The sequence below is a fragment of the Protopterus annectens genome, chromosome 5.part0, assembly GCF_019279795.1.
Source record: "Protopterus annectens isolate FY-2018-M chromosome 5.part0, PAN1.0, whole genome shotgun sequence".
In the NCBI taxonomy this organism is placed as follows: Eukaryota; Metazoa; Chordata; order Ceratodontiformes; family Protopteridae; genus Protopterus; species Protopterus annectens.
In genome coordinates this window covers 1,346,151,395-1,346,173,856 of record NC_056735.1, presented here as the reverse complement: position 1 = coordinate 1,346,173,856, position 22,462 = coordinate 1,346,151,395, and positions in this window count along the sequence as shown.

Below are 22,462 nucleotides of genomic sequence, written 5' to 3'. Positions count from 1 at the left end.
TCTTTTAAGATGTTAAAGAACGGATCAGTAGATTTAATACCATTAGGGTATCAATGGTCATTCCATTCCAATTAATGAGACAAAACTGAGTATCATTATTCATAATTAATATTTAGTAGCCCATAAGCCACAAATAATCTTATCAGTCTTTTTAAGCACTTTTCAGCACCATTACGTTTCAGTCACACCCTAGAGCATAACAGCAACCAGTGCCGGTCAGCACAAAACAGCAAGTATGGTATAGTGAAGTGTCCTACTGCTTTAAAAGCTGTTCATTCATTAGAGAGAGACTCAGATTCTGGCCATGGTCAGTGTGGCAGTGCCAAGTGTTTTATGGCTTTTAAAGATGTAAAACATTTCACCCTCATACACTTCTCTGTAACTAGTAGCACATCAGAACAGCTAACGCTCTACGTGTTACAAAGAATTAAGATTGGGTCCCTCTAATCATGGATGTTAAGATTCACTGCACACATAATAACTTGGTTATAAGCTGAGACATGATCATAATCTTGTATATTGTAGCTTGCAAAATAATGTCTTTCATATGAAACACCTCTAACCATTTTGAACACACACTCACCACAATCATAAATGCACTGTTCATGAATGGCTTGCAGTATCAATATGCAGTCCTTTACAACATCCATTTGGAAGGTTCCATGGATGCAGTGCTTGTCCAGGCATCTTTTGTTTTAGTTCACATATCACTCATGCTTTAAATATGTACTCATTCCAAACAGCCACCACATGGACTTTAGTGCAGCGGTCTTTATTTTTACAATACAAGGGTATTCAGCATCCAACACCAGTTTGGCTTGGAAGCCATTCAATATTTTTTGAGTTTCCATGGTCTGATATAGAGTCTGACATTCCCTGGGATTCATTGATGCCTACAATAACTATGCAGTAAATGTATACTGTTCTGAGTGAACAGACAGCGCAAGCATAACTCACACCTTCTTCCTAGTACTTTTAGTTTTCCTTCTGATTTTTTTGTAACTTTAAATGTTGTTGGGATTCATAAAGGTTACCCCAAAACTGTAGACTACATGTACGCTTAGTGTAATCCTTCTGAGTGACTAGAAAGCACAACAAATGTTGTAGAGATGTTCTTGAATATAGATCATGTACACTTAGTGGAGGCATTAATGAATCGACCCCATTGTCTTTTTTATTTGTATGTTAATTTATGTATGGATTATTCTGAGTTATTGTTTATTTACAATCAGTCTTTATGCCAGAACCAGGAGTTTAAGTATTTGTGTTCTATTGATTATTTATTATTTATGCATATGGGGGTGCTCATGTTTTTTCTCACTTTTTGTAATATATTTCTGCTGACAGATTTTACATAAAATTTATTCATTTATTAATGCGTCAGAAATTAGGTATTTAGACCTTATGGTGCTAGTTTAGGTATAACAAAGTTAAAATAATACAGAAATGCCACTTCATCTAGTTCCATCTTGCATGGTTCAAATGATCATCCCAATCACGTTTACATAATGAATTACTTAAACAGAACTCATAAAGTATATACTGTTTAGGGTGATTCTCAATTGCCCATTATTTTGCAGAACATCTCTGATTTGTCCTTATATTTTGCCCTGCCCCCAAAGGACTTTTGATTTTCTGAGGATTATAGTCAGTCAATAATGCCAAATATTTTCATACTTCTTATTCTTCAGAAATGCAAGTTAATGCAAAACATGTTGCTCTACTGTATTTTTACATGAGTTAAAGTAGTATTTAAAATATTTTTGATTTGGGGCATTTGTCCCACCATTATTTTTAGCTTTGTCCGGAATTCTTGATCAAAGATGATGAGAGGTATATAAATAATTCTGTCACTTAACCAGGTGACATCTTTATCATGCTGGAACATATATATAGGTTCATAAGTTGGTACTAGGCTATAGGCCCTAGGGCCTATACAAGCCTAGCCATAACAATTCCCTGGATATTTCTTCCCACAATATTTACTTCCCTGGACCCCTATCTAGCAGGGTGACTGATGTGATCCTCGGGGTGAATTTCCTATCTCCCATCCAATTGTCAAGGTTCCTTTTAAAAAGGACCAAGGAGGCACTCTGCTTGACATGCATGGGCAGTCTATTCCAGAGTATGGAGTCAGGAACCTATCCCTCCAGCATGTTTTGTTCATTGTGATGACAAGGTTTAGATCCCTGGAGCATGTGGCTCTGAGGGATTGGGATTTCTTTAAGTGAAGCATGTCCAACAGCTCAAGGTTTGACATGGCCTTGTATGTTAAGCAGAGATTGCCTCTGAGTAGGCGATATGCTACAGAGTATAGCTGGAGTTTTTTTAGATGGCCAGCATAGGGCATCTGCTTTAGGCCTGTGATTCTTTTAGTGAGGTATTTCTGCGGCCTTTCCAGCTGTTGCAGATGTCTTGTGAGGTACATACTAAATGAGGCGTTGTACTCTATAATGGGTCTAATGAGGGATGAGTACAGTTGGACAATGATCTCCTTTTTTCTGGATGAAAAACCCTTAGTGATGAGGTGTGCCACACAGAAGGATTTCCTAATGTTGTGGCAATGTGGTTATCGAAGGTGAGACCACTGACCACCTGTGTCCCTAAGTCTCTCATCACACTTTCAGTGTTTAGTGTACTGCCACCTATGTGGTAATTCATGGGTACATGGTTTTTCCCAAAGGGGATAACTATACATTTTTTGGCATTAAGCTTGAGGCCATGGCTGTGGCACCAAGCATCTGTTTCTGTAAGGCTCTTTTGTAGAATATCCACATCATTTGGGGATTCAGTAATGGCTCCCAGTTTGCAGTCATCTGCGAACTTTGTTAGCCAGAGTCCCTTAGTGTTGGCCTGTACTTCAGAGAAGTAGATGCCAAACAAGAGCGGTCCCAGGACTGAACCCTGAGGTACTCCACTTGTTACTTGTCTGGAGCTGGATTTGGAGTCGGCTACTTTTACAGTTTGGGTTCTGTCAGTAAGCCAGTTGTCAACCCATCGAGTGACATAAGGATTTATGCCCAGCTTAGTAAGTTTATCTATGATTCCAGAGTGGGCGATGGTGTCGAAAGCCTTGGCGAGGTCCAGATAGGCTGTGTGGACCACCTTACCCTCATCCACAGCTCTGCAGACTGATTCAAAGATGTCAGTCAGGCTCAGGAGACAAGATCGGTCCTTCACAAACCCAAACTGGGTGGGGTCCAGTGTTTGAAGGTTGCTAATGTCTTTGTTTATAAGTTCCATGATAATGCATTCCATGCCCTTGCAGGTCAGGCTCGTCAGACTGATGGGACGGTAGTTCCTGGGATCCTTCTGGAGTGGGATAACTGTAGCTGTCTGCCACTCAGTGGGCATGAAGCCTGAGGTGAGGCTATGATTAAACATGACACTTAGGGGAAGTGCCAGTTCATTTTGAAGTTCATGTAGTACACAGCCTGGGATGTCATCTGGTCCCATGGATGCTGTATTCTTAGCATTGGAATGTGCGATTTCTACCTGTGTGGAGGTGATTACCGGAATTTGGAGAAGTTTTTTATAGATGTTTCCTTACTGGGGGGTGGGGGTGGGATGTGGATGTCAAGGGTGATTTGCTTATGGTCAGACCTGACCAATGAGGGGGTGACCACTGGTGTGGAGCATCTATCTCCCATGTTGGTAATGACCAGATCTAGGATATTGGAGCCCCTGGTGGGACAATGGATTAGTTGATCCAGGTCATTGGAAATTATGAATTCCAAGAACCATTGGGAAAAGGTGTTGGTACCGGAGTAATTTTCCCAGTTAATGGCGGTGTAGTTGAAATCACCCAGTATTAGGGTGTTTGGTTGTATCTTAATATTTTCCAGTATGTTTAGAAAGGTGTAGTGTGAATCTTGGGGCATGGTGGGGGATCAGTAGCAAGCTACAATTTGGATTGCAATCTTACCTAGTGTTAGCTGCACCTGAAGAATTTCAGATGCGTTGTGTTGGGCAACTAGCCTGGAAGTGTGAATATTCTTGGTGAATATGGACACTCCTCCGCCTTTAGTGTTTCAGTCTTGGCTTAGTGGCTGAAAAGTGTGGTAAGAGTTGTAGCCTGGTATTGCAGGGGTGCTCTCTGGAAGCTTGAACCAGGTCTCAGTTACTACATAGATATCGATGTTCTCCATTCTTAGGAGTGCCTCGAGGGAGTGCATTTTGTGGTTTAGACGTCTAGCATTGAGTAGCATTACCTTCAGATTTTGCATGCTTGTATCTGTTACAGTGGTGGTTTTCTCCTTTGAACCTTGCCTAAAAAAGGCACTATAGGGGTAGCAAGAGCTTTAGCCAGTAACCTAAATCCCAGGGGTGACAGGTGCAGACCATCTCTGGCAAAGAATCGTGGTTTGTCAGTCATGTTGTCCCAGGCAGATAGATACTGGATCCCCTTTGAATGACACCAGAAGCTTAGCCAATTGTTGAAGTCAATCATTTTGTCCTTATAATGTGGTATCATTCTGGGCATAGGCAGGATGCTACTCAGGGCTAGGGTCACATGATGTGAGAGCTCTTCCATGTCTCTTTTCATGTAGTTCAGGGAGGTACGTCTCAAGTCATTCACGCCGACATGGACAATGACAGAGTCGTATTTGTACTTGTTGTGGAGTGACTTGAGTGCATGTGTTATGTGGCAGATCCTGGCACCCGACAGGCAGCTGACTGTAATTTTCTCCTTGTTCAGCCTGATGAGTGGGACATCAGTGTGCCTGACTATAGAGTCATGTATAACTAAAGTGTTGGGTATGTTGTCTTGCCTTAGGGGCTCTTGTTGGGTGGCACATTGGTGTTTGTTTGATTTCAGCTTCAGAGGTCCTTGTTGCTTGAGCAGGTTAATGTTAAGGGCCTCTGCATATGTGGGTTTGGTGTTGCTATGTGTGGGTGTTGATGGCATGGGTTTTGAAGGACTATGTGTTGCTTGAGGTGTAGTGCAGGTGTTAACCTTCTCCTCTTGACTGTCTAGCACAATCTTGGCTGGAGAGAGCTTTGCTTCCAGTTTGGCTATGTATGTGCATCTCTCGCAGGTTGTAGTGTTGGGTGGTAGGAGAAGAGGGTTATCTGTGTACATGAGGCAGTTGCTGCATTGCCCCAGTATGCCCAGATTCACCAGGTGGACAGGAGAAATCACCGGAAGCCTACTCTTGGACATGCCTGTATAGGTGCTTTTTTGTACATTACAAGAGTTGTTTTCCCTTACCTTTGCAATGTACTTTGCAATTATAACACAACCACGGTTCAACTCCAAACTAAAACAAAAAAAACACAAAACCAGTGTCCACAAAACGTTTAATAATCCTTTGACGTCTCGGCTTGAATGCCTTCTCAGGAGAATACATGATATCCATTACACTCCATTTTTATAGTATACAAATTAATCTAATTAAACAATTAATCAATCACATACTCATTTAATACAAAAATTAAAGTAAAACTCTCCAGTTAAAATCCACATTCATTCCTTGAGGTGCCAAAGTGTCAAATTTTAAAATATAAATAGCTTCTTTATATAGAAGGGTATTTTTGATATTACTATACAAATAATTATCTGATACTTTTTCTAAAAATAGTCCCTAATAAGCCCCCCGACTGACTCTGATGTGCAAAATAGAAATGTTTTGCTACGGAACTGGACATTTTAATATTTTCAGTATCTCTAATGTGTTCTAATAATCTTACTTTAAAAGGTCTTTTCATCTCACCAATATAAAACTTGTCACAGGGACACTTTAACACACATATAATGCCCTCAGTATCACATCTAAAACATCCTTTAACATTAAACTTCCTACCATTCTTCTTCTCCTTTCGGCTTTTCTCAGTTAGGGGTCACCACAATGGATCACCTGTCCGTTCATGATTGGTAGTGGAATTTTATGGTGTTGAGTTGCCAGCCTGGCACCCAACCTTCCTCAGAAGGCACACACATGCGCACATTCATGCCTAGGGCCAATTTATAGTTTCCAATCCACCTAGAGCATGTCTTTAGGATGTGGGAGGAAACCGGAGCAAACCCACATGATCATGGGGAGAACATGCAGACTCTGCACAGAAAACACCCCAGCCGAGGTTTGAACCGGAGAACCTCTTGCTGTGAGGTGACAATGCTAACTGCTGCACCACCGCTGCTGCCCATTAAACTTCCTACCATTAATTCTATCAATTTTATATTAGTGAGGCAAAAAGACCTTTTAAAGTAAGAGATCTGTTTGACATAGATAGGTAGTCTGTTCCAGAGTATGGGAAGTCTCTGGGACAGGAATCTATCCCTCCAGCATGTTCCGTTTATTGCAGTGACAAGGTTTAGGTCCCTAGAGCGTGTAGCTGGGAAGGATTGGGATTTCTTTAAGTGGAGCATGTCCAACAGCTCTGGGTTTGACATAGCTTTGTATGTTAGGCAGAGATCACCTCTGAGTAGGAAATATGCAACGGAGTAAAGCTGGAGTTTTTTTGAGATGGTCTGCGTAGGGCATCTGTTTGAGGCCAGTAATCCTCTTTGTGAGGTATTTCTGTGGTCTTTCCAGTTGTTGTAGATGTCTTGTGAGGTACATACCAGAAGGGGCGTTGTACTCTATAATGGGTCTAATGAGGGATGAGAAGAGGGGAACAATGACCTTGTTTTTCTGGATGAGAAACCTTTTGTGATGAGGTGTGCCACATAGAAGGATTTCCTGACCACTGTGGCAATGTGATTATCAAAGGAGAGACTACTGTCCACCTGTGTCCCAAGGTCTCTTATCACACTTTCAGTGTTAAGTAGACTACCACCTATGTGTTAGTTCATGGGTACAGAGTTTTTACCAAAGGAGATGACAATGCACTTTTTGGCATTGAGCTTGAGGCCATGGCTTTGACACCAGGCATCTGCCTCAGTGAGGCCCTCTTGTAGGATGTCCACATCATTAGGAGTTTCGATTATGCTTCTAGTTTGCAGTCATCTGTAAACTTTATTAGCCAAAGACCTTCTGTGTTAGCCTTTACTTCAGAGAAGTAGATATCAAACAGGAGAGGACCCAGGACTGAACCCTGTGGTACTCCACTTGTCATTGGTCTGGAGTCTGCTACTGTCACAGTGTGAGTTTTGTCAGTAAGCCAGTTGGCAACCCATCTTGTGACATTAGAATTTATACCAAGTTTAGTGAGTTTATCTATAATTCCAGAGTGCGGGATGGTATCAAACACCTTGGCAAGATCTAGATAGGCTGTGTGAACCACTTTACCCTTATCTATGACTTTGGTGACTGCTTCAAAGAAGTCTATCAGGTTTAGGAAACACGATCTGCCTTTTACAAACCTGAACTGTGTGGGGTCCAGAGTTTGGAGATCTCCAATGTCTTTGTTTATGATTTCCATGAGGATTCATTCCATGGCCTTGCAGACCAGGCTTGTCAGGCTAATGGGGTGGTAGTTCCCGGGGTCCATCGTGGCTCCCCCTTTGTGGAGTGGCATAACCATCACGGTGCACCATTCAAGGGGCACAAAGCCTGAGGTGAGGCTATGACTGAACATGGTACTTAGGTGGGGTGCCAGTTCATTCTGTAGTTCGTGTAGAAGGCAGCCTGGGATGTTATCAGGTCCCATGGATGCTGTGTTCTTGGCTTTGGAGTGTGAGGTTTTTACCTATGCAGCCATGATTACAGGAACGTTCATTCTTCTGGTATAGAGATGGGCCCTTTAGGGGGTGAGAGGGGAGGTAAAGTTAGCACTGAACCTATCTCCCAGGTTGTTGGCAATATCAGTTGGTTCTGTATATTTAGTGCCATTGTGCTGTAACTCAGAGCAGATCTGACTGTTGCCATTGAGATTCTTGACATAGATATAGAATGCTTTGTGGTTGTCTTTAGAATCAGTGGCGATTTTGTTTTCATAACTAGCTTTGAAGGATTTTATGAGGGATCTCAGCTTCTTACTGAGGCTGACCAGGGAGTTCCTCCAATCATGGGATTTTACTCTTTTTTGCAACAGTTTCTTTCTTCTGCTGTAGAGTTTGTTTCTGACAGAAGACCACCAGACTGGCTTCCTTTTTTGGAGGATAGCATCTTGGTTCTGTTAGGGATAGCATGATCCATGCACTTGTGTAAGTGCTTATAAAGTGCATTTGTGTAGGATTCAGCAGTCGTACCTCTATTGTCCATCTGCATGGGTGTTGTGAAGTTTGCCACTCTGTCTTAAGACGTGTGAAGTTGGCTTTGGAGAAATTTTTAAGGTTGTTTTCCTAATTGGAGGTGTGGGGGGGTGGGAGCAGGATGTGGATATCTAGGGTGATTAGCTTGTGGTCGGATCTGACCAACGAGGAATTGATCTCTGGTGTGGAACACCAGTCGCCCATGTTGGTGATGACCAGGTCTACGATATTGCTGCCCCTGGTGGGGGTGTGGATAAGTTGATCCAAGACATTGGAAGTGATGAATATATGTACCTTTCATTGTGGCTGGTCTTTTAGAAAATAGTTTAACCTTTAAGAGGAGCTGCATTTATTTGGTGGCACTGTGAGCTTCATGCTCCTGAAAGTCTTGTGCTTGGGCAAACATTACCATTTGTATAAGTATTAATTTTACTGAGAGTAATTGGGTATCCTGGTAAGAGCCTTAATGTAGCTGGCTGGTGGCAGTGAATCTACCTTATAGTTTGGGTGGAGATGGCAGGACTAGTAAATCTGTGCCAGACTTTCAAAGTGTGAAAGTGTGTGTGTGTGTGTGTGTGTGTGTGTGTGTGTGTGTGTGTGTGTGTGTGTGTGTGTGTGTGTGTGTGTGTGTGAGAAAATCAAATCTCAAAGAGTGTGTATGGCACTTACTTGGAATATGGACACAGAGTGGTCAGTGTGGATTATTATTTGGGACCTGGAGAGAGAGAGAGAGAGAGAGAGAGAGAGAGAGAGTCCATCCTTAGGACTGGAATGTGTTCCCTGTGTGCTTTTAAGGGAAATTGTGCATGGTGCAGAGAGAAACATCTAAAAATACTGTATGTATCCATTTTTGTTCCAAGTAAACATCCCTCACTGGTGCCAGTGGTGAGGATTGAGGCTCCTTGATCACTGGCCCAGAGAAGGGACATCAGAAAAGCATATAAACAAGGTCCAAGAAAGCTAATATGGGTAGTCCTGCAATGGTTCAAAGTCCCAGAAGCATTGGTAGAATATGTGCTGGCTATGTAACAAGGACTCTATGATTCACGTATGAGCAGTGCCCAGGCTGATAGAGGAATTCCCAGTGGGTGTCGGTGCTCAGCTCCGACCCCGTTCGTGTTCATACTGGTGCTGGACTGCATTAGCAAACAGGTCAGAAAGAACAAGTCAACAAAGTAAAACTGAAGGCAAATGGGGTAAAATTGAATAGAGACTAGACAGTGATCATGACAGCAAATGGGGGAAATCAGAAGATGTTGAACACTGAGATAAAAAAGAAAATAGTGGAACATTTATTTATTTTATTTTATTTTTATTTTACATTTCTTGACCGGGATAGTCCAACTGGATATATGTCCATTTTCAGTAGAGGCCCGGGGAGAAAAGCTCCAAGACAGATCCATTATACCAATAAGTATAAGGTTACAAATTCAAATCAGTGTTTGTAAGGTTACAATCAAGTTAACATAGCAGAAGATACAAAACATTTTACAGTATATTGCAAAGCAATATTTACAATAATATAGAACAAAATATTCACATGAGTAGATTGAACTTTTTCAGGTTTACATTTCCTGAGAATGGTTCATAAGAGTATTTACAACATATTGAACAAGATATCCATGTGAGGTAGATCATAACTGTATGTGGGTTTGCTATTCTTGTAAAGTTTACAGTAAAGAGCATTAAATTATAGTTAGACTGGAGTTAGGAGAAATTTAGTCACAGAGGTAGTGGGTTAGTCAGGGTTAGTGCAAGGGCATATCCAGTGTGTTCTAAGGTATATTTTGAGTTTTTGTTTGAAGTGGGGTAGGGAAGGAAGTGAAGTAAGATCACTAGGTAGAAGATTCCAGGATATCCAGTTGTGTTTGAGAAAAGAGAGTTACCTGCCATGTTGTTAAACTTACGAATACTAAGTAGAAGTTTGTTAGCAGAGCGTAAGGTATTAAGATTTTTATAAGGAGTAATGAGGTTTGAGAGTATAGGAGTGTTGTTAGGCTGGTTGAGGATCTTATGAGCAATAGTAAGTTGGTTAAAATAAAGCTGATTTTGCAGTTCAAGCCATCCTAGTTGTTTTAGATTCTGACAGTGATGAGTTCTAAAGCGATTACCAGTGGCAAATCTGGCAATGTTATTGTAAGATGTAGTTAGTTTAAGAAGATTCTTCTTTGATAGGTTGGTGTAAATTGGTGAGGCATAGAGAAGTGTTGAGATTAGATGAGAGTGGGCAAAAGTAGTTCTGGCTGTTGGAGTGAGAAAATATTTGATCCTGTAGAGGGAACCCATTTTTCTATTGACTGTTTTTATAGTGTTATTAATATGGTTATCGAAGCTGAGGTAATTGTCTATAGTAATTCCTAGGAGTTTGGTGGTAGAATCAGGGGATATGAGGGTGCCATTGTTAGAAATAACAGAGAAATCTAAAGGCATGGATTTACGGGTAGGAGTAAAGAGAAGGAGCTTTGTTTTTTTTGGGATTCAAGAGGAGGCAATGTTTTAAGAACCAAGTCTCTACTACGTTAAATATTTTCTGAGTTAGGGATTGTAGTTCAGATGAAGATTCAGCTGCACAGATTAAAGTTGAATCATCTGCATACTGTATGCAGGTTGCCTGAGGAATAGCTAGGTAAAGATCATTGATAAATATTGAGAATAAGAGAGGGCCTAGAATGGAGCCCTGAGGGACACCAAGTGAGACTGGAAGGTGGGATGATCGTTTATTCTCCCAGAGCACAGCCTGTTGCCTATTGCTGAGGTAAGAAGTAAACCATTGTACAGTCATAGTATCAATAGAGAGTTTCATAGTTTCATAGTATAGTACTAGGCTATCTGCCCTGGGGCATTTGTAAGCCTAGCCGTAGTGATGTGGCTTTTGCCACCCCATGAAATGGTACAAAAATGTACAGAATAAATCTAGAATACTGTGCCTCTGTCTAGTAGTGACACTATGAAGGTCCCCTTATATAATAGAATTAGTTTACTGTGCCCCTGTCTAGCAGTGACACAGATGTGACCCCTGGGGTAAACTTACGATCTCCCATCCACTCATCAAGATTTCTCTTGAAGAGAGTCAATGAGGGGCTCTGCCTAATACGAACTGGGATCCTGTTCCAAAGCATGGGAAGCCTCTGGGTTATGAATCTATCCCTTCAGCATGTCCTATTCATACTTGTGCCGAGGTTTAAGTCTTTATCTCTCGTGGTCCTGCTGGATTTGGATTTTTTGAGGTGGAGCATGTCCATCAGATCCTGATTGGACATGGCCTTGTACGTCAGGCAGAGATCACCTCTGAGCAGGCGGTATGCTGCTGAATAGAGCTGAAGTTTCTTTAGTCTGGCAGAATAAGACATATGTTGGAGACCCTTGATCCTTTTGGTGAGGTACTTTTGTGGTCTCTCCAGCTGTTGCAAATGCCGGGTGAGGTACATGCCAAATGGGGCATTGTACTCAATCATGGGTCTGATGAGAGAGGAATATAGGGGTACAATGACATCCTTGGATCTGGATGTGAATCCCTTCATGATGAGGTGTGCAAGGTAGAATGTTTTTCTAACCACTTTGGCAACGTGGGTGTCAAATGAGAGGTCGCTGTCTACTTGGGTCCCTAGGTCTCTGATTACTTTTTCTGTACTCAGTGGGTTGCTGTCTATGTGATAATTTGTGGGTACTTTGTTTTTTCCAAAAGGGTTGACTATACATTTTTTGGCATTTAGTTTAAGGCCGTGACTACGGCACCAGTTGTCCGTTTCAGTGAGGCCTTTTTGCAGGATGTGTGTGTCTACTGGTGTATCGACTATGGCGCCTAGTTTGCAGTCATCTGCGAACTTTGTCAGCCACAGCCCTCCCATGTTTGCTTTAACATCTGAGAAATAAATGCCGAACAAGAGGGGTCCCAGGACAGATCCCTGTGGGACACCACTTGTGACTGGCTTTGAGTCTGACATTGCTCCAGTGATTTTAACTTTATGGGTTCTGTCCTTTAGCCAGTTTGCAACCCATCTAGTGACATAAGGGTTTACTTTTAAGCTGTTTAGCTTATATATGATGCCTGAGTGGGGTATTGTGTCGAAGGCCTTAGCCAAGTCCAGGTATGCTGTATGGACTGCTTTGCCCTCATCAATGGCTCTAGTGACTGTTTCGAAAAAGTCAACCAGGTTTAAAAGGCAGGATCTGCCCTTTACAAAGCCGAACTGGGTGGGGTCAAGTGTTTGTAGGTCCCCTATGTCTCTGTTTATGAGTTCCATAATGATTCTTTCCATAGCTTTGCAGACCAGGCTAGTTAAGCTTATGGGGCGGTAGTTTCCAGAGTCTGTAGAGGCACCCCCCTTGTGGAGTGGGACCACTGTTGCTGTACGCTAGTGTTCAGGTACATATCCCGAAGTAAGGCTAAGGTTAAATAGCATTTTTATATGTGGGTTTAGTTCCTCTTGGAGTTCACGTAACACGCACCCAGGGATACCGTCAGGTCCCATTGATGCTGTGTTTTTTGCTTTGTTTAGGGCGGTTCTGACTTGGACATCTGAGATGACAGGGAGATTACATTCAGCTTGGGATAAGTATTTCTTCTTTTGGGGGTGAAGGAGGGGAGAAATTTGCACTGAACCTGTCAGCCAGAATGTTAGCAATATCTGTGGGTTCAGTGTATTTTATGTTGTTGTGAACCAACTCTGAGCATATCTGAGGGTTTCCGCTCAGGTTTCTAACATAGCTGAAGAAGGCTTTGTGGTTATCTTTAGTGTCCTTAGCGATTTTTCTCTCAAAGTTTGCCTTGGATGTTTTTATGAGAGAACGTAGTTTTCTGCTAATGTTGATCAGCGATGTCTTCCCTTCATGGGATTTCGCTCTGACGTGCAGTAGCTTCCTTCTTTTGTTATACAATTTGTTTATGGCTGAGGTCCACCAGACAGGACGCTTACATTTGGTGGAGAGGGACTTGGATTTGTTTGGGATTGCATGATCCATGCATTCTTGGAGATGTCCATAGAAAGCATTTGTGAAAGATTCGGCTTTGTGGGATGTGGTATCCACTGGCACAGTGGGCTTAAAGGATACCATCTCAGTCTTAAGAAGAGTGAAGTCTGCTTTTGAGAAGTTTTTCACTGTGGTCTTTTGTGCTGGGGGTGGAGGTGGGATATGTATATCCAGGGTGATTAATTTGTGGTCAGATCTCACTAGTGAGGGGTATACTTTCGGTGTGGAGCATTTTGTCCCCATGTTTGTGATGATCAGGTCTAGTATATTATCTCCCCTAGTGGGAGAGGTGACTAGTTGTTCCATTGCATTTGAATTTATGAATTCCAGGAACCTTTGGGCTAGGGTATTAGGGCTAGAATAATGTACCCAATCTATGTTTGGGTAGTTGAAGTCTCCCAGTATGATGGTATTTTGTGATACATTCATATCCTCCAATGTCTTCAGGAAGGCTGAGTGGGGTTCTTGAGATTAGGAGGGTGGTCTGTAACATGCTACCAGTTGTATAGCAGTTTTGCCTATGGTTAGTTGCACCTGTATGGTCTCTGATGCTTCATGTGTTGCTACTAACCTGGAGGTGTGGGTGTCCTTTATGAATATGGCCACTCTCCCTCCCTTTGTGGTTCGGCCCGGGTTTTGGGGCTGAAACGCATGATACAATGTATAGCCTGGTAGCGCTGGGGTGCTCTCAGGAGCCTTGAACCAGGTTTCAGTTACTGCACAGACATCGATGTTCTCCATGCTGAGGAGTGCATCAAGTGCCTGCATCTTGAGATTTAGACTTCTGGCGTTGAGCAGCATTACCCTTAGTTTTTTTTCCATTTTTGTTTTCTAAGGAGGTGGGTTTGTCTTTTGAGCCTTGCCTAAAAAAGGCACTATGGGGGTGGCAAGAGCCTTAGCCAATATCCAGAAGCCCAGTGGTGACAGGTGTAAGCCATCCCTTGCGAAGCAGTGTGGCTTGTCCAACATATCATCCCAGGCAGACAGACATTGGATCTCCTTAGAATGACACCAGTACTTGAGACAATTGTTAAAGCTGATCATCTTGTCTTTGTATTGTGGTATCATTCTTGGTGAGGGCAAGATGCTGCTCAGGGTCAGGGTCATACCAGCCTGGGCTACATAATCGGAGAGCTCCTCTATGTCTCTTTTCATGTAGTCCAGGGAGGTACGTCTCAGGTCATTCACACCAGCATGGACAATGACGGAGTCATATTTGTACTTACTTTGGAGTGACCTGAGTGTGTGTGTTATGTGGTGGATCCTAGCTCACAGTCACCTTCTCCTTGTTCAGCCTGGTCAGTGGGACATCAGTGTGTCTGACTATGGAGTCACCTATTACTAGTGTATCAGGCAAGGTGTTTGGCCTTAAGGGCTGCGATTGGTCGACACACTGATTTATTGAAGTATGTGTTGCATGTGTTTTGTTTTGAGGTGGTGGATTTTTGGATGTCTGCTTTGGGAGCCTCTGTTGTTTTGGTAAGTTTTTTATTAGAGCCTCCAAGTATATCTTTGTGTTTTTATGTGTTTGGTTTGCAGTTGTGGTAGGTCTATGTGGGACTGGGATTGTAGTTTGTGTGGTTGCCATCTCCTCCTGTCTGGTCATGCCAGCCCTGCGTTGAGAGAGTTCAGCCTCCAGTTTGGCTATATAGTTGCATCTCTCACATGTATTTGTGTTTGTTGGGAGGAGGAGAGGGTTGTCTGTGTACATGAGACAATTGTAGCATTGTCTCAAGATACCCAGATTGACCAGCTGAACTGGAGACGACGCCAGTGATCTACCACTCGACATGCTAGAACAGTATAAGGGAGTGGTATACCTTTAAGGGAAGTGGATATTCACAGGGGTGGTAAGTAGATGTAGTGCTTTACTTAGTACGAGAGTGCTTACTTAGTAGAGAAGTATTGAGAACAAGTGCTAGGCTTATAATACAGTGAGTAGTCTGGTTATACTAAGAGTAGAGCTTCCTTAAGGGAAAATTTGAAGAGCAGACTTGGCGGAGCCAGAAAAAGTTTAACCTTGTTTAACCAGTGCTGCGCTATGCGCACGACCGCGCAAAGCCGTGCAAATGCGGATTTTAAACAGTGAACTACAAAAGAGCTAGAAATGGTCCAAAACAACCAATTACTACAGCTTCTTGTGCTGAGGTCACTTCCCCCAAGGACAGGTAGGCTGCTCAAGGCTCCCCACTCCCACTGGTGAGCAAAGAAACTTCCTTCTATCCAAGTAAGGTAATGGACAACACAGGAACTACACCACAGCCCAGAATACAGCAATGCCTGTAAACTGGTCTAAACTAGTCGAGGAAGGCGGGAAAACAAGGATTATTTTTTTTGTTTTTTTTTGTAGAAACACACAGAAAATGCAGAAACAGTGATAAATTAGTTACACAGGCTAGCACACTTTAGTGGGCAACCTCCACAGTTAAATTAAACAAACAAACAAGCAAACTTTCGATCAAATTCGATTAAATGTAACTTTAAGTGCAGATTTTAAAATAATGCAGCAATCAGTTAAAAAACAGTTCAGGCTAGTTCAAGGTAAGCTACAGAAGCTATTTCAAGTGAAAAAAAAGCAAAGATACTTAAATCCAGAAGGTAGTCGCTTTTCTGAGTTCCCTGCTGCTAGGACCACTCTGTAAACCCACATGGAGCTTGTCTGAGTGATTTCAGAATATTTATAAGTAGAGAGTGGTTTACCATATCAAATGCTTTTGAGAGATCAATAAATAGAGAGGAAGAGAGAACATTGTTATTGCGGTTTTTGTTTATGGTGTCAGTAAAAGATAAGAGGGCAGTAGTAGTACTGTGGAATGGCCTAAAGCCATGTTGACTTTCAGCTAGTATGTTATGTTGAATTAAATGGTTTAGAAGCTGATGGTGAATACATTTTCCATTATTTTTGCTAAGGGGGATAGAAGGGCTATAGGTCGATAGAGTATTCATTTGAGTTGCCACCTTTGTGTAGGGGGATAATATGTGAGATTTTCCAAATGTCAGGGATGCTTCCCTCGTTAGTAGTTCTATTAATCAGGATGGATATCGGGTAAGCTAATTCTTTAGCTGCTTTTTGCCGGTATTCGGCTGGGATCTGGTCAGCAGAAGGAGTACAAGGCTTAAGTTTTAGAATGAGTTTATAGATAACATTTGTTGAGGTGGGTAGAAATCGGAAGGTAGGAAGAGAGCTGGGAGAAGAGTTAAGAAGACTGGATCTATCAGGAGCTAGTTGACTGGCTAGAGATTGAATCACCTCTGTGAAGAAGGAATTGAAAGCATTGGCAGTTTGGATAGGAGTCTCATGTGTTGCACCTGTTGGGGTTGGTGTTCTGGAGTGACCTGGATAAAGGAGTCTATTGATACTTGCCCAGAATCTTTGAGGATTGTTTTGGTTTGTTTGCTGCATTTTACAGTAAAAGTTTTTTTGTCTGAGAGAATTTCTTTTTTTGTCATGTTTCTCATATGTCTAAAGATTTGTTGATCTGATGTATTTTTGGTAGTTCGCCACCTAGACCAGGCTTTATTTCTGAGGAGGATTTTTTTCTTGGTTTCATTTGTAAGCCAGGGGGGAGGTTTGGACCTATTTCTGATAGTACGTTTAGGTGCATGCTGGTCTAGGATTTCTAAGAACTTAGAGTTGAAGTATTTGACAGCCTGTTCAAGTGGGAGGGTTTTTAATTGAGATGTACATGTAAACAGCTTCAGGTTTCTGGGACGTATGACTGATATAAAGTGAAGTCAAAACAAGGAGGTCTAATTTAGACTAAGAGGTGCAGCAAGCTGGCACAAAGTGTTGGGGTAGTGCATGACAGAAGAGTACAAAAGAAGTTGAAAAATAAGGTTTTTAAACAATGGCCTGACCAATATTTCTGCAGGGCATAGAAACCTGGGCAATGAAGGGAGAGCTGCTGAAGAAGCTTGAGGTGATAAAATACCTGAGGTGAGTAATAGAGTATGCAATGTGGAACATGCAATGATAAGAGGACATTAAAGTGAAAGTCAGAGCAGCCATAAATGCATAAAAGGTCAAGGAGGACAGACTATTGTGGTTCAGTCACATGTCCAAGAAAGCAGTAGGCAATCTGATAAAGGAGATTTGGAAAGACAGGAAGAAAGCAAGAGGAGATAAGGGTGTATAGCCAAGAAATCAATGGACAACATGGTAAAAGTCCTGAGACAGCTACACATGACTATAACAGGAAGGAGAGTGGTTCTAAATCAAGAAAGATAGCGACAGCTGATGCGACATCCTAACCCCATGTGAAAATGGGAAAAAGAGGCTTGATTATGATGATTACCTTAATTCTAATGGAGAATGGTCACTTTAAATAATACTTGGTTTTGTTTATTGCAGGAGTAAGAATGTATCTGATTATATTTTTCACAGTTCAATTTGTTAAACTTGAGGTAAAGAAACCAAGAATATTTATTGACAACAGGGGAACTTTACCCTTAGGCCATTTTAGTATGAGCCAATATGTTATAAGATAAATTGACCAAATTAAAAATAAAAAAAATTGAAACTAAATTATTTTTCTAGTGAAGGAAAATGTGGTGCATATGCTGTCAGATTCTAGCCAATTAGTATATACTGGTGAAATTAAAAGAATAATTACAACAAGAGTTGGGAACAGCTGAGCTATACTGTGTGGTAATGCAAATTGTCCTGTTGCTATGCATTTTATTCCAGTATAACAGTAGTCATCCTGCAGGCTTAAAGTTATTATTTTGGTCCAGATTTGTGGCAATGGGTCAAAGACTTTTTAACATGTCTTACAATATAAAGAAGCTGTGTTAATTTTAAGGTTACAAACATTAACACCAAGTGGATTATACACTGATTCAGAATGGAAAGTGTTACTTAAAGAAATTTAGTTTGACTTATTTTACTTAATTATGAATTTGTTACGTAGTCATTGTTTTAATGTATTGATTTTATTGGTTTAATTTGATATTAATTGATTTCTAATTGACTTTTATAGTTTTTTTTATATTCCAAGTGCAGTTCCTTCAGTTGTACCCGTTTTTAGGTCACTGAACTGGTATGTCACCACTTAATAAATATTCTTATCAGTACTTTTTCTCATCTATTTCTTCTAAAATGAAATAGTCTGGTATGGACTACCACCAAGGGGTATGGTATAGTGTAGAAAGGGTAGAGGATTTATTTCATAGTTGCTTAGAGGATATTTCAGACAGGTGATATATCTATCAACCATTTGAATATGAAAGTTAAACCATTCCTAAAACACTAACTAAAAGAATCAAGTAACGATAATTTATGTGTACCTCACAAGAATATTAAATATTATAAAGACATATCTTTTAGATTGGAAAGAAAAGAGACACATAGATAAACATTTGTTAATGTGCTATATTTCTCTGTCCAAGCTGATAAGGAATTTGACCATAGATATTTTTTCTAAAAAAACGTAACTGCTGTTTTTCTGAGAACCGTCTGAAATTCACTTGTTAAAATAAGTGTACTGTGATTGAACTTTTCTACCTGGGCCTCTGCTAAAAATGAAATCTGTCCAGTAGTACTTTCCTGGCCAACAAAGACAAATAAATAAATAAAACAAATAAATGTATCAGTAATAGTGAGTGGATCTTTTAACTTGCTTTATGTGAAGTTGGTAAAACTGTTGCACCACTGCATAATGAGGTAATGGCATTCTCTATATCTTTACAAGGCTTGGACTTTGAATGATATATCGAGGATTTGCCAAAATTTGAAAATCACTAATCAGCACTGCTATGGCTCTTGGCTGTTAATGATAAAGTAGGATCTGTGTTTATTTTTCAAATCTAGTGGGACTTTTTGATAGTGATGAATGGATGGAGTTGATAGGTACTTATGATGGGGTTCTAAAGCATTGTTATCAGTCATTAAACACAAATTGAAGATAATGCAGCAAAAAGTGGCAAATTAAGTATATTGTTTGGCCCTGGTGGGTTTTAAACCATGGGTCCCTCTGCAGACTTTGTTTTTGGACAATATAAATCAATGCACATGTTCTTTTGGATTCACCTTCTTATCCTAAATATATATACTTACCTATTAGATTGTTTTAAATACTATTTATTGTTTAATAAAAAAAATCAGTTTGCGTTTGTTTTAAGTTTTAGTAGTCTTGAACATTTATCCAGCAAAAGTGGAGCAAAATGCACTAAACAATAACATTACCCATTTCAGAGCCTTTGAACCATTAAAGACCTCTTGAACCAATATCATTATTATCCACCAATGCCTGTATGTGTCATTTATAGCCAATTGACTACCCATACTTCAGTTGTCTGACTGTGATATGAAAATGGCCACAGTAGGATATTCCATCTTGCTTTACATACATGCATACTAGCTTTGCAAAGCCAGACTAATTACTTTTTGCCTTGACAGGGCTAGTCATTCTTACCCACAGCTTCTATACCAACAATTAGAGCCTGTGTACCCCTCAGATGTCTTACTGTTGTAAAATAATGGTGATGATGATTAACACAGAAACTTGTTTCAGGTTTGTTTCAAACTCTAGAGGTTACACAAATTAGGAATGACATTGCATACATGGATATTAGACAAATGGCAGAGAACATATTCAGTAGAAATGAATCCCTCCCAGCCATGCCATTAAATCATCTAGTCCACTAAAATACAATGAAAACACAAATTGTTGATGAACTTGAAATGCCTCATATCTCCTGTGTTGAAAACTGTGAGCCCTCTACCGTATAAAAAAATAATAAACCCCAAAGGCAATATTACCGCTGGAAAAGGGATTTTTTTTCTCATTATGGTGGTCTCCACAAAGACACATGTTGTTTGCATTTAAATGCCTTAGTTTGCAAATAGAATGGTGCAACAGATTTGGATTTGAGGAATCCCTGTTCTCCTGCTGCTCATACTACCTCATGCAGACTGCTACCAAATAAATCTACAGTGTGGTTTTGCTAAAAAACATAAAAACTACATTTCAGGAGTAAGAATGTACCTGATTATATTTTTCACAGTTTTATTTGTTAGATCTGCAGTACAGAAAGCAAGAATATTTACTGACATGGGGGGAACTTCCCCTTAGGCCATTTTGCAAGTCCATGCCTTACTAGCATATCTGTCAATTATCCAGAATTTTGCAGGACATTCCTGATTTTGCCTCATATTTTTGCCCTGTGACTCATAAAATGTATGATTTTCTGGTGAATTACTAAGGATTACAATCAGTCAATAATGCCAGATATTAGAGTTTCATGCTTTTTATTGTTTAGAAAATGCATGATGTTGAAGTAAAAACTTTTCTCCTGGAGACCTTTTTAAGTGAATTAGAATAATAATTGAAAGGTACCCCTGATTTTGGCCCATTGTCCCTACAATATTTTCGGCAAAGTTTAGAGGTTAGTACTAGTCTAATTGCCCTTGTTGGCCATTTTAAACCTAGTGAATTACCCATGCGAGAATCAAACCTTGTACATTGTGTCTGTAAGGTAAACACCTTAACCATGATGCCAACCTCCTACCTGTTAGAGGTATGCTTACTGGGCATTAATCAAAATGAGGGTAATGACTGCATCCATACTGAGGTTTTGCCTGCCCTCATCCATAGTAAATGAAATAATGAACTTTGTAGTTACATTTGACCTCACCTCTTGTACCATGTAGGCAGAAATAGCCTTAAAATGTGACAGACTATCCAGCTGAATAAGCTGTCAAGCATGATGCCCAACTGACAACTGTGGATGGTGTCAGCATCCTACAATGAAATCCAAATACAGTATCTCTAAATATTTCCATCTGGTGTACAAATCCCACTTCATTTACCGAAATTTGAAATCTAAGCTGTTAGTTTCTGGGATGTATAAACTGCTTTCTACAACAATCAGTAATGAACTGACAAAGTAAAGAAACGTAACCTGGTGATTTTATGTGCGAATGTCTTTTCAGTTGTATTTCACCAGCACTACACAATACAGAAAAGAAAAACAAAAAGCACTCGGATAGGAATAAAATAACTTTCAGAGATGCATACCATTGCCAAGAACTGTATTATATTGCTTGTTTTCTAACACTGCTGTGCAAAAGAGTGCTAAAACAAGGCAAACAGCACTCAACAAAAGGGTGCTGCTGTTTCAAAACACATCTCCTGTCAGTATTATGTGTTATTTGTGGAATTTTCTACCGCTAAACATTCCATCACTCTGATCTTTCTAGTCGTACTCAATGTAAAACTGAAAATACTGTCAAGAAGTCATACCCCCCTTCTCTAAAGTTAAAGTAACTGAAGTACAAGTGGAATATTTTATACAAAAATATTCTATACATGCATCTTAGCAACACCATGCATTATGATACAGAACCCAGAAAATCTTAAGCAATCCCTAGTACAGTACAATAAAACTCTGTTAGGGTTCTACAGCCTCTTACTTATGATTATTTAGTCAACCATTTCCTTCTCCAGAGTTATGTAAGCTTATCTCAGTAACAACCAAAATGGCTTGCAACTCAAGTATATAGGGGCACAGCATTCTGCCTTTTTAGTAAACTCAAAAATGACTTACAGTGACTCATTGAAAAAAAGTTGCATTGGCTGGAAAACTAAACAATTTCTGCCTTATACTATACATGCTTTTGTACAACTGGGAAGTGTGAGGCCCATTTCTACCTCCCACATTAAGCCGATCTGAACATTTTTCCTCAGAAAGACAAAGACTTTCTATCTTCCAGTACACAGACTTTTCTGGAAATGACAGAATGAGAAACAGCTCAAAGGGTCATACTCTGATATTCATTCACAATAAATGTTTTTTGTTTTCAAAGTTATGGAAATGTATTGTAAAAACAGCATTACTGTATGAATTAAAATTAATATTTCATCAAAACGTATATGCTATATAGCTCTAGTGCCAGAATTCCTCTCCTCCTTCTTAAAAGCCATATCCAAATCCACATCTCTGCAGTCAGAAGCAGACATGCAGATATGTAAACATCCCATCAAGCAACATAACACTGTTGGCCTGACATCGCATTCCTCTTGTTTTCTTTGCCTGGTGCTGGTGTCATATGCTGTTAAAGCAGCATACTGGCTGACTGTGTCTGAATTTTCTGCATACATGTCTGAGTGATTGGCAGAGTGCTTAGAGCAGATTGTTACAGGGGAAGAACACATCAGGACCAGGAATCCTGTCAATTGTATTAGCCTTCATTTGCTTGTAGGAAATTCACCGTAATTGCTGCATAATACCACCACCACCTTCTCCCACACACATATGTATACACATTCCATAAGAATTCTAGTTAATTGATAGAAAACTTATTGAATTTATGCAGTCACCAGCCAGAAGATGTCCCATTGACATCATTGGAAG